The sequence below is a fragment of the Anas acuta genome, chromosome 25 (genome assembly GCF_963932015.1).
Source record: "Anas acuta chromosome 25, bAnaAcu1.1, whole genome shotgun sequence".
Taxonomy (NCBI): Eukaryota; Metazoa; Chordata; class Aves; order Anseriformes; family Anatidae; genus Anas; species Anas acuta.
The window spans coordinates 917449-929319 of record NC_089003.1 but is presented as its reverse complement, the minus strand read 5'-3'; the positions used below and the strand labels follow the sequence as shown (position 1 = coordinate 929319).

General features: G+C 57.0%; 1 long non-coding RNA gene across 1 annotated transcript; it reads left to right on the top strand.

Moving 5' to 3' along the window:
• Positions 1-6354: 6354 nt before the first annotated feature.
• LOC137844372 (uncharacterized) lies at positions 6355-7696 on the top strand. The gene is made up of 3 exons (XR_011089889.1): positions 6355-6570; positions 6953-7047; positions 7166-7696. It is a non-coding gene; the product is annotated as an uncharacterized lncRNA (long non-coding RNA).
• The last annotated feature ends 4175 nt before the right edge of the window (positions 7697-11871 follow it).

The following is an 11871-nucleotide window of genomic DNA, read 5'->3' as shown; positions in this document are numbered from 1 at the left end:
AGATAAGAAGAGGTACACGGTTTACAAAATAGATTTTTTTTGTTGTTGTTGTTTTAAATGGGAGAAAAATCCAGGCAGAAGGATGGCTCCCTGGCAGCTGCTGCCTTTTCGCTGCGTTTCCAACTTTCTGCACGCAGCGATGGGCGCAGCAGCGCTTGCACGCTTGGTGGGTGCTGGTGTGCGCAGCCACTCACATGGAGCACACGTGGGCACGTGCATCGTGCTGCTGGGGGGATCCACGATCTCTTTTTTTTTTTTTGGGGGGGGGAGGATAGGGCAGTTCCTGGTGCAGGGACCCCCCTGCTGCTGCCCTAGGGTTGCGGCTGCTGGCTGACCCTGCTGGTGGCTGGGCTCCTTTAGGAGCCTTCTGGAAGATCTGAACGGCGAGGAAAGGCTTTGGGGGGGCTTTTGGGGGAGCCCCTCTGCAATCAGAGGCCAGCTCCAGCTCCGGTGAGCTGGGGGGGTGCGGGGTCACCCCATCTGGAGCTGCTGAGCAGGGTCCCCCCCCCCTGCTGTCCCCCAGGACCTGTATTTCTAACGTCCCAAGGGTGCGGCGCTGTCTCTCTTGGTTTAAAACAAAACCAGACAGAGTCTTGAGGGTCAAAAGGGAGGTGGGGGAGGGCTTTTCCCTACCTACCCCCAGACAAAGATCCCTTTGAATCTAATCAAGCAGAAAAGAAACCCCTTTCCTGTGTGTTTTTGTACAAGGGGAGAGGGGTTAGGGCTGCCCTGGAAGGTAAAAGGAAAGGAGATCCCATTTTGCCTCCCAACAATGAGATCTTTATAAATGTTCTCAAAAACCCCTGGCCGTGGAAAGGGAAGGACGCTGCGGCGTTTTCCCAGTGGACAAGGGGAAGGTGGGGGCCGCAGGAGGGGGGCAGGCAGTGGGGGGCTCTGGGGTGCTCGTAGGGCCACCTTTTGTGCTGCGTTTTCCAGGGGCAGGGGACGTTTCCTGCCCCCATCCTGCTCCACCACCCCGCTGCAGGTCCAGGCACAGCTCCGCTGGTCTGGGTGCTTGGAGGGGCTGATCCTGCCCCCCCTCGGATCAGCTGGATCAGCTTGGCCAAGGCTCGGTGGGGATAAGGTGCAGGCGAGGCGGTGCGGGGAGATGCTATGATGGGGGCTGTGGAAGCCCCCGTGCAACCCCCAGCACCCTGTGCCATGGATTTTGGGTCCAGTGCCGGTACCCCTGGAGCTGCAGGATGGGGCCCGGCTGGTTGTGGGGCTGGGTGCTGCCCCCCATGGGATGGGACCACGCAGCTGTCCCCCTCCCCAGCCCCTGTGTCCCTGTGCTGAGCCCAGCAGGGTGCTGGTGGCAGCGCACCCTCTCCATCAGCAGAACAAACCCGGCCCTGTCCCCGCTGCAAAAAGCCCCCCGTTGGTGCCAGGGTGGGCACCTACCCCAGGGGGCTCTGCAGCCGTAGCTGTGTCAGCAGCCCTGGCCTCCCTCCACCAGCTCTGCTCTGCGCGGCGGCCAGCCTCAGACGCTGCTTTTTACATCCTTTTAACTAATACCACATGACAGTGATTTAAGCTAATCAGCACAACCTCCCGTGTCAATGCAGGAATACTCATAACCCCCGTGTTTACATTAAGTACAGCAGTGTTTCAGCTATAAAAGCACTTTCAAACTGACATTAACTGCAGTGTAACGATGTTAGATTGACTGGAGTTGGGTCAAATGCCTACCAAAAGGCTGCTAGGAAGAAGCTGCTGTTGTATTTACTGCCAAAGCATTAGCGCGGCGTTGTCCTCACGAGGCTGCCCCCCCCCCTTTCCCCCCCCGGGGCCCACGTAAGCTGTTTTGCCTTCATGTGCCAACGCTCTGTGTCGCTTTCCTTCCCCAATTCCCATGGGGAAATTCGCTGGGATGCTGCCCTGGTGTGAGATGGGGGGGGCGCAGCACACCCCTGCCCTGCAGCACCCTTTTGGTTTTGGTTGCAAACCAAACCCACACAGCCACAGGGGTGGTTTGCAGGATCGCTGCCCCACAGCCCTGGGTCTCCTTGCCCACACCTCACTGCCCCCCAGCCGGGTTGTGTATGGGGGGACCAAAGGGGACACGGCAGCCCCAGGCAGCTGGGGCAGGGCCTGATCCGAGCACCCTGGGGTGCCCCTGGGTGCCACCCGGTGTCCCTCAGCCTCTCCGAAGCACAGCCCTGACCTCCAGGTGCTGTTGGGTGGCCAGGGAAAGGGGATGGGGGATGCTTTTTCTGGTTAATCCCAGATGTTCCTGGGCTGCAGATGGTGTCGGGGCACATCCTGCCCCCCCTTTTACAAGGCTCCAAACACCTGAATTTATGAAGCATTTCATAACCCTCGCTCACCCTGCGCACATCCTCACTGCAGATGTCCCACGTGGACGGGGTCTGCCCGTGGGCAGAGCCAGCACCTCTCCTCCTGCACCAGGACTGGGTTTTTGGGGGCTGGTTCTGCAGCACCCCCTCGCTGGCTCTGGGACCTTTCCAGTTCCCCAACCCACTGGCAGGGGCAGGGCTCCTGGTGCCACCTCTGCCCTGCTGGGGGGAGCCCCAAACCCACCCAGCGCTCAGCTCCTGCACTTTTCCTCCCCTGCATTTGAGTTTCTCAGGGGTGGCTGGCACCCCCTTCCCTCCCCGCTCAGGTCAGCACCGGTGTGTTTAAAAATAAAACGTATTTTCAAATAAACAGCAAAAGCCTTTAATAAACAATAAAAACTTTTAAATGAAAAGGCTGTAAAAACAAACAAACAAGCTCTTATTTCCCGGGGTCCCCCCGCTGCAGGCACATCCCCACGTGTTTTCTGGCCACCAGGAGGGCAGAGGGGCGATGCTGGGGCTCGAGGTCCCTTCCCAGCCCCCCCACCAACCTCCTGCACCTGGGGGCTTTGGTGGGGGGCAACACACCCCAGCTCACACACGTGTACCCCCAGGTTTATCTGCACCTCCCTCCTCCAGCTCTGCCTAACCCCTCTGCCCACGCAGCAGCAGCTTTTTATTTCACCCCAACTTATTTTTTTCCATGGGTTTCACAGCCAGGAGGGACCGGGGCTGTCATTCCCCTGCTGAGGTCCTCGCTGAGCATCCAGCACCCAGCTCCTCGGGGCCATCCCCGCAGCCCCGGGCCCAGGAGGACCCTGGCGAGGGTCGGGGCTGAGCCCCCGGGGCCGGGGCTGGGGCCGGTGCTGGCGAGCGCTGCCCACACGGTGGCAATATCTGCCCGGGGAGCCCGGGCTGCGCTGGGATGCCGGGGCTCTGCTCGCACAGCTGCGGGCTTTGCTGCCCAGAAATGCGTGGTGGGATTTTATATTTTATTTTATTTTATTTTATTTTATTTTATTTTATTTTATTTTATTTTATTTTATTTTATTTTATTTTATTTTATTTTATTTTATTTTATTTTATTTTATTTTATTTTATTCTTTTTTTAAAAAAAATATTTTATTCTTTTTTATTTTGTTCTTTTTTATTCTTTTTTATTTTATTCTTTTTTATTCTTTTATTTTTCTTTGGTTCGTTTGGTTTTCCTCTCCTCTTTCTCCACCACACCATGCCTGAGAGCTGCCAGGCACTGGGCGGTGCTGGGAGCCCCCTTTGCCCTGGGCACACGGCTGCTGGCAGCAGGTCTGGGGGGGCCACAGGGGCTCCCCCCTCCCAGGCAAGGCTGCCCCGGGGGCAGAGGCTGCTGCCAGTGCTTTGCCATGAGAACGGAGGCTTCCACACGTGTTCCTCGTCTTGGGCAGGGTAAAAACTCAACTTTTATTCTCCAGAGCTGGGGGAAAGTTTCCAGAGCTACCCGGCTGCTGCAGCATCTCTGGTGCTAGCCCTTCAAAATATTGACTTGATGTTCTGATGTTCTTCGCCTGTAATTTGATCGTGAAATAAAATGTGCTGTGGTTCAAAGGAAGTCGCATCCCACCGTGTTTTTCTTCAGTCCTTTTCCTTTAACTGGAAAACTTATATCCGGACCAATTATTTCAGGCAAATGAATTCATTCTCGACGAGTTGGAATTTTCTGTGAAAAATGTTTAATCAAAACATTCCCAAACAGCCCTACTGTTAGCAACCAACAGATGTGTTCCCGCTCATTAGCCTGCAGCGAGCCGAGCAGCCTCGGGCCGAGCTCCATCCCCTGCTCCGTGGCCGTGCGCAGGGATTTGGGCAGGATCCTGGGGGTGATCCTGGGGAGGGGGAGCTGTAGGGTGAGCCTGTAGGGTGGGCAAAGGGGTGCTCTGTGCAGCCATCACTGCAGTTTGAGCTCGTTCTGTGCTGGCTCTGTGTCCCCCAGCCCCTTCCCCGCACGGATTCTGGCTGTGTCGGGGGGGAGGAAGGGGTTTGGTGCAGGGGGGCTCAGGGCTGCACCCCTGGGTTTATTTGTTGCACACAGGGTGTTGGTGCTGGGCCCGCTGCCTTGTGCCCTGCCCTGCTGGGTGGGAGCAGGGTCCCTGGGGGTGGTCACTTGTATTTGTGGGTGCTGGGGGTGAGCACCCCAAATACACAGCCAGAGATGGGTCTGCCCTGCACGGGCGGGGGGGGGTGGGTTCAAGGAGCGTGGTGGGACTGAGCTGGCCCAGGAGGAGCTGAGGTGGCTCCTGGGGTGCTCTCAAGGCTGAGAGGGAAGGGCTGGGACCTCCCACCCACCACCTCCAAGCAATGAGACCACCCCATGGTTCATGGCCACAGCCTGGGACCCCCAGTGTGCCCAGCAAAGCTGCTGCCAGGGGGCTGAGCTGGGGGCGAGGGGGTCCGGGCCCCCTTCCCCTTTGCAGCCCCTCCAGATCAGCTGATATTCTCCCTTCTCTCCCCCACGGGGCTCCTGAGACAAAGGCCATATCAACCGCTTTTATTTCAAAACACGAAATAAAATTAACTGGGGGGAAGCGGAGGGAGCGCACTCTTCTAAAGAGCACCAAATTGTGTTGCCATGGGAACGGGAGGAGAAGCCCAGTAGCTGATGCTCTCCTGGGGCTTGGGGGCCGGCTGTACCAGCTGAGATGTTTTCTCATCTATCAGTCTTTCTTCTTCTTCTATTTTTTTTTCCTGTGTTCCCCCCCAGCCACCACCCTTTTGATATTTTCTCAGTGACTGAGCACCAGCCAGCAGCCCCGGCTGCCAGCTCGGGGACCGTGCCCTCTGCTCGCCTGCAGTCTTTGCCAGTGCCCATCTCCTCCCTTCCTGGGGGGGTCTCGGGGGCTGCTTGGTCTCCAGAGGTGAACCTGAGGAACACGGGAGCTTGGGGAAGGATCTCCCACCCCGCTTCGCCTGGCTCTGCCTCCTTGCACTAGCTCCACTCTCCAGCCCTGTTGCAGCTTTTGAGATCCAAATGTGCTTAAAAAAAAAAATACCCAAAGCCCCTCTCTGCTTGGAGCTTCGGGCTTTCCGCAGACTTGTGTGTGTGTGTTGCACACCTTTAGCTAGGGGAACTACTGCTCCACTGGAGCTCCTATCATTTTTGGCCAGGCTGGGTGCCTGTAGGTGTAACCGCAGGACTGTGATGGCACTTGGCTGTCTGTGAACATGGTGTCTGGTGTCTTTGGCAAACCCTACTCTCGGCACCCTCGGGTAGCTCAAAATCCTCGGAGATGCAGCCTCCCTGCTCCCAGTTTCCATTTTCTTACTTGTGAAGGGCTTTGAGGCACGGCAGGCTCTCCAGCCCCCATGAGCCGGCTGCTCCCAGCAGCTTGCTGGCCCCGTGCTGGGGTCTCTGGTTTTGGGAGGTGCCAGCAGGTTTGGGTTTTCTCTGATTTCCCAAGCCTTGTCGTCCTTGGCAGGAGGCTGGTGTGAAGGGGAACCGCTGATGATATTGCCGGGGGGGTCCCTGAGGTCTCCTCGTGTGGCTGCCTGGTGTGTGCTTGGCCTTGCCGAGACCCCAAAACTGGGTCAGAAAGACTCTGGGATGAGGACAAAGCCACTGCTGGGCGTGTGGGTGATGGCAGGGTTAAAGACGCAGGTGTTGCTGCCTTGCTTCATCAGGACCCTGCATTGCCACCTGCTGATCTGCACAGCTGAGGATGCACCACGCTCCCCTGCGTAATTCACACCCTTAGGAGCACCAGGGTCAAAGCAGAAGGAGCTGCGAGCTCTTGGCTTCAAGGAAGCATCGATTGAAATCCCTGCAAGGCCAACTCACCCTCTGGTCACTCCAAAATCAAATTGCTTCAGCCCATGTTCGGCCCATGGCTGCAGAGCTGCTGGTACCTGGGGTACCCCCGTGCCCCCCTGTGCTGTGGCTGCTGCCACCTGCCCCGGGCAGCTGCGTTGAATTGAGTCTGGAAGTATTTAGGGGAGGGGAAAAGTGCTATGGAAAGTAATATTTAATTAGCCCCAAGAGGACCATTAATTGGCAGCCCTAATTTGAAGTCTTGCCAGGGTCTGTTGTATTCCTACCCACTTAGCATAAAGTGGGTCTAGAAGCTAATTTGTAGGTCACACTGATTGGGTTGCATGTGTAGGGCTGCCGAGGGGAGGGGGCTGTGGCTGGGAGGCTGGTACCATATGCCACCTACCCCATGAGCTTCCCTTCCCTCTGAAAACGGTGACAACGCCAGCACCCTGCTCCTGGCTTTGCTTTGGAATCCCCTGAGGTTCCTGGGTGAGCGTGGGCTGTGCTCGGCGCATTTCCTCCCTCCAGCCTTGCCAAACCTCTCGGCCTGGCTGGGTGTCCCGTGTCCTCCCGGGGAGGTGTCCCGTGTCCTCCCGTGTCCTCCCGGCTGTGGCCGAGGCTCTAACTGGGAAGAAAAGCTGGGGCTGGCAGGCTGTGGGATCCTCCAGCTGCCCAAAGCTGTGCAAGGCTTGGCTGAGGTGATGCTACCACCCGTATGGGTGAGACCCAGAAAGGTCCTGGGTAGGGTTGTTGGTTTTTTTGCCCTGGATCTCACCCGGTCTGGGGCATCAGCGGCTCTTTGTGGAGGCTCTTGGACAAAGCTCTTGGACACACAGGAGTCCTGTGCTCCATGCTGGCTTTTGTCCCCCAGGTCAGTCCCAGCCGGGGGCTGCTGTCAGCCTGCGGTGAGGGCAGCAATTAACGGTCTTGTGCCAGCTCTCCCAGGGACTTGCTCCTGGACCGCAGGTAAGCCGCCAGCCCCCTGCCCTCCCCGGCTCCTTGGGCATCCCCCAGGGCCCAGACCCACGAGGGGGGCTCGCGGGAAGCTGTGCCCAACCTCTCCCGTGTCTGGCTCTGTCTGCAGAGATCGCTGCAGATTTATTGCATGACGGCATCGGGGCGGCACGGAGACGTCAGCTGGGTGAGAGGGGCCGGCTGCAGCCCCGCTGTCTGCGAGTGGCCGTAAACCACTCCGAAACCCCAAAACAAACGGCAGACCTGCACCCCGTGCCGACTGGGGGGGAGTGGAGGTTACGGGGGGCTTGGGTCTAACTCGCCTCGATTTGTGCTAACTGGCTGGTATGGGGAGAGCTCATCTTTGGGAAGGGAAATTCTGACACTGTCAGCATTGTTTGGTGCTCTGAACTGCAAATGGGTCCTGCTTGTTTCCGGGGGGGCTCCTCTCACGTGTGGGTGCCTCTCCCCATGCAGACAGAGCTCGTCTGTGGCTCTCCTGGTGTGCCGTGGCAGAGCTCAGAAATGGTGTCACTGGAGCCAGTGAGAGCCAGATGCATCCCAAAAATGCATGTGTGTAAAAATAATTAAAAAAAAAATCTTGCCTTAGTGGTTTTCCCCAGCCAAAGTCCTTTGCTAACCCACCAGTCCATCCCTCCAGGAGCTTGCTTTCTCCTCCCAGCCGCCTTCGCAGGGAGCTGGTGCCCCACCTCGAGGGGTGACCGGTCCCCTGTTGAGCCCATCAATCCCGCTCCTCTGCGCCTGGGTTCGGGGGTCTTCACCTCTGCACATTGCTCTCGTTAGCTTTGCTAATGACAGCACTTTTCTGGTGATAGATGTGCTTGTTTTCTTAGGGAGATGGCTCTTCCTTAAAGGCACACAGCCTTTGGTGACACCGCTACCATGGAACCGCAGGAAAGGAGAGCTGGAGGGGACTTTAAAAGGTAATTTAATTTATCCCTTGCCCCAAGGCAGGATCAAGTATTCCTATGTAATTTCTGACAGATATTTGTCTGCCTTGTTCTTAAAAGCCTCCAGTGATGGAGATCCCACTGCGTCTCTGGGCTGTCTATTGCAGGGCTCTAATAGTCCTTATTATTAGAAAGTTTCTCTTCCCATCCAGACAAAATCTCCCTTGCTGCAGCTTAAGCCCATTATTTCTTGTCCTTTCCGCAGCAGACGTGAAGAACAGATTATTCGTTCCCTCTGCTGATGCCCTTTCTGTGTTTGAGGACTTTCATTACGTCCTCCCTTGGTCTCCCTGCGCTCAGACCCGAGGCTCCCGGTACCGGCAGCCGGTGCTGTGGGACGGGCTCAGCTCCGACAGCAGGGTCAGACAAAGCAGCAGGGCTGGGATGAGATTTTTCATGATGCTGGCCCCTGTTTGGGTGTCCCGTGGGGGACCTGGGGGGCTTGGTGAGGTGGTGCCTTCATGCAGCACAAGTGGGGAGTGCTCACTGCAGAGCTGCTCCTTGTGGGGCTGGGCTGTGCCACACGATGTGCCACATCCATCCATCCATCCGTGCCCAGGCTGCTGGCACAGAGACCTGTCCCGTGCAGAGGTGTCCCCACGGGGATGAGCCATGGTGGGTGTGCTCCGAGGTGGCTCCAGGCAGAGGAGAACTGGGCGAGGAGAGCAGAGGACAACTGGGAAACTGCAGGTCTCCGGCTGCCACCACCCTCATCCCTCACAGCCCTGGGACCTGCCAGCCCAGGCGATCCTTTCCTCAGCATTATCTAAGCCTGAGGTCAGCCTCTGGGAGCAGGAGAGGCTTGTTCTCTGCCTGCTTTATCCAGGATTTCTCCATTCCCAGCAGCTCTCATTCCCAGAGCCCAGTTTCTGAGCTCCTCTCCGCTCGCTTCTTCTGCCCCTCGCGTCTCTCCTGCTTGTGGCTGCCCGGAGCCGCCCGGCTCCTGCCCTCGGTGGGGGTGCTGATGCCTGGCTCTGCCCTTCGTTAGGCTGCAGCTCCCATTTGCATGTTTAATATTTAATGGCAGACCCGTCTGACAGATCTCTTCCCTCCCGTCAGCAGTCGGTGGTGTAATGATTGTTTTGTTTCTGACTGTCAGCTTTGCGGGAGGCAGTTTGCTGATAATTTGGGAGAAGAAATTTGGAGTTTTTCCACACCCACCCCTCTATTCTTCCAGGCCTCTTAAGTATATGTATAAAGTGTGTATTTTGCAGTCGTGGTAATTATTGATATTTAAGGGGGTTGGCATCCCCGCCCCTTCTCCCTGCACCCCTGTGGTGATGAGTTTGGTTTACTGGGATTTGGGATCTTTATACCCCGTGTTTCACGTGTTTTTTATCAAAGCATCAGGTGGAGGGATGAGAACACTTGGTTCTCTAGCGGTTTCCACCATTAATAGGAAAAAAATGCTTGAAGTGCCCTGGTTTGGGGGATGCCAAGCATCCTAGCACCAGCAGAGAGGAGCAGCAGCCCCTGTGGACCCTCTGTGGGACTCCCAGGCTCCGAGTGAGGGTGGGGAAGGTCCCGCTTTCCATCCCTCTGACCGTAACTGCAGCTCCTACCAGCTCTTCTTTGGCTTGTGTGATCCACCACAATTTTGTGGTCCAGCATTATGGTTCACCAAGATTTTCATTAGGGAAATCAATGAGCCATATCATCCTGGCACTGTCTTGGTCATTGGAAAAACATAAATAACGCTGCGGCCCGTGGTGTCTCCAGGGCAACAGGAGCAGCCATCAAACAGGTCGTTTTCTGTGCAGAATATCCGAAATCTGCCATTCCAGCAGGTTCTGGGCTCAGCAAACGCCCTCCCTCTGCCTCTCTGCAGCCTCACTTGCCTGGCTGTTAGCACCAGCTTGGCGCAGGGGCTGGGGACGGCGCTGATCCAGGCTCACCCCATGCCCTGTGAGCACCTTCATGGCTTTGGGCTTTGCCAGCAGAAGGTTTTGGGGGTAACTTCCACCACATTTAGCTGCTCTGTGTAGTTAACAAGCTTTTTGTTTCCTACCATGGAGCCTGGCAATGCATCTGGTGCATTCCTTGGCTGTAACGAGGTCTGGGACCACCTCTGGACCTGGGCTCGTTTGGTATGGGCTGCGCACCCAGGTTTGGTGGGGGACCATGAGCCATGGGTGAGGGTCCCATCCCTAACCCCCCCCTGCCTGCAGGCACTGTCGTGAGGTCCCTCGCCCAGCCCTGGCCCCACTCCTCCCCTCCTGCCGTGCTGCTGGGCTCTCTCTCTTTTTTTTTTTTTTTTTTTTTTTTTCCAGGATTCATATAAATTGCTTTTCTGTTGCAAAATTGCCAGCAATTCCACTCAGCGTGAACCCGGCAGCGAGGCATCCTGGGATTCCTCCCTGCCTCCTCCCTCCACTCCTGCTGGCTCCAGCCTCCCGTGCCCCCCCCGGGAGCTGTTCCCGTCCCGTTTCCCCCCCCGATCCCAGTGCTGGAGGAAGGGAAGGCACCTGCATATGGAACACAGACAGCTCCAGCTCCGTCCTTGGCTGATGGCATCCATCACCCTGGGGTGCTGGGTGAGGGAGAGACCCCTGGGCACGCTGCCCCTGGGGGTGCAGGGGGGGTCCTTGCCCACCCATCCTGCCCCAAATCTGCCCACAGGTGGGCAAAATGGGTGTGCAGGGTGTGCAGGGACAAACCTTCCCTGCTGCATCCCCAATGCAAGGGGTGAGCCCCCCTGCCCCAAAATCCATGGGCTCCAACTTCAGGCCTGTCCACCCCAGGAATGCGATTTGTTCGCTGCATCTTTTGTGCTCGAGGGGCATGGAGTGGGCTTAGCTTAGCGGGGAGATCGTTTCTAGGCAGGTTGAACTCAGGGTGGGAGAATGGCAGCCAGTTTTCCTTTTATGCCCTCGCTTTTTCCCGGTTTGAGCTCTCTGGGAAGAACGGGCTGGGTTCTGGTCACATCGCTGCATGGAGCCGGACAAAACCCTGGCAGCTGTGAGGGTCCTGATGGGTCCTGGCCTCACCCAGACCGTGTGGAGCAGCCGTGCCTCGGGACGAGGCTGTCCCATTTTCCCATTATCCTGCAGATTGGTCCCCATCTTCCCGCAGAACGCTAAAAAAGCCCCGCGAAGCACAACAGCTTGTGGTAGCCTCCCCGCCACCCACTTTCCCTCACAGGCAGGCAAGTATGAATTGCCCAAAAATAGAGATGAAGAGTCCCAGAGGGAAGCATATGGCAGATGGGACTGGATCCCTGGCTATCGGGTTTTCCGTCAGCGCTTCAGCTGCGTGATCAGTTCCTCTTCGCTGCAAAGCATCGCGCTCCCCATGCCGAGGGGATCGGCTCTGGCTGCTGGGTTAATGCCTGGGAGGCAGCCCAGGATGCCTGCTTTGTAGGACTACGAGGATTTAGCAATCTGGAAGGTAGATTAGGGAGGCTTCCCCAACATTTTAAAGCTGTGATGCCTTTTGAAGCCCGCTGAAAGCAGCAGCCACATGAGGAGCAGGTGAAATTAGCTGGAGGAAACCAGGAGAGAAGAATCGTGTTGCTGCACCGGAGCCTCCCCGGATTTCAAACAGCGCTTTGATAAATTCCTGTCCTGCGGTAAAGATCTCCCAGCACAGCGTGTGCTGCAGCAGCCTGGGTGACTTCTCCTGCTGCTGATGGGCCCTGGGAAGAGCGGTTTGGGGATGGCCCCCGTGGGGCAGGAACACGGCGCTTTGGTGCCCCCGTCTCCTCTTCCCATTTCTTTCTTCTGTTTTCCTTCTTCCTCTGCTGCTGAAGACAAGGGGTGAAGGGGTGGAAGCTGCTTTTCCTGGCTGCCTTCTGCCAGTCCCTGCTGCTGGAAGTCAAAGCAAAATTTCCTCTGTGGGTCTGCCCCATGTGTCTGGCTGGTGGAGC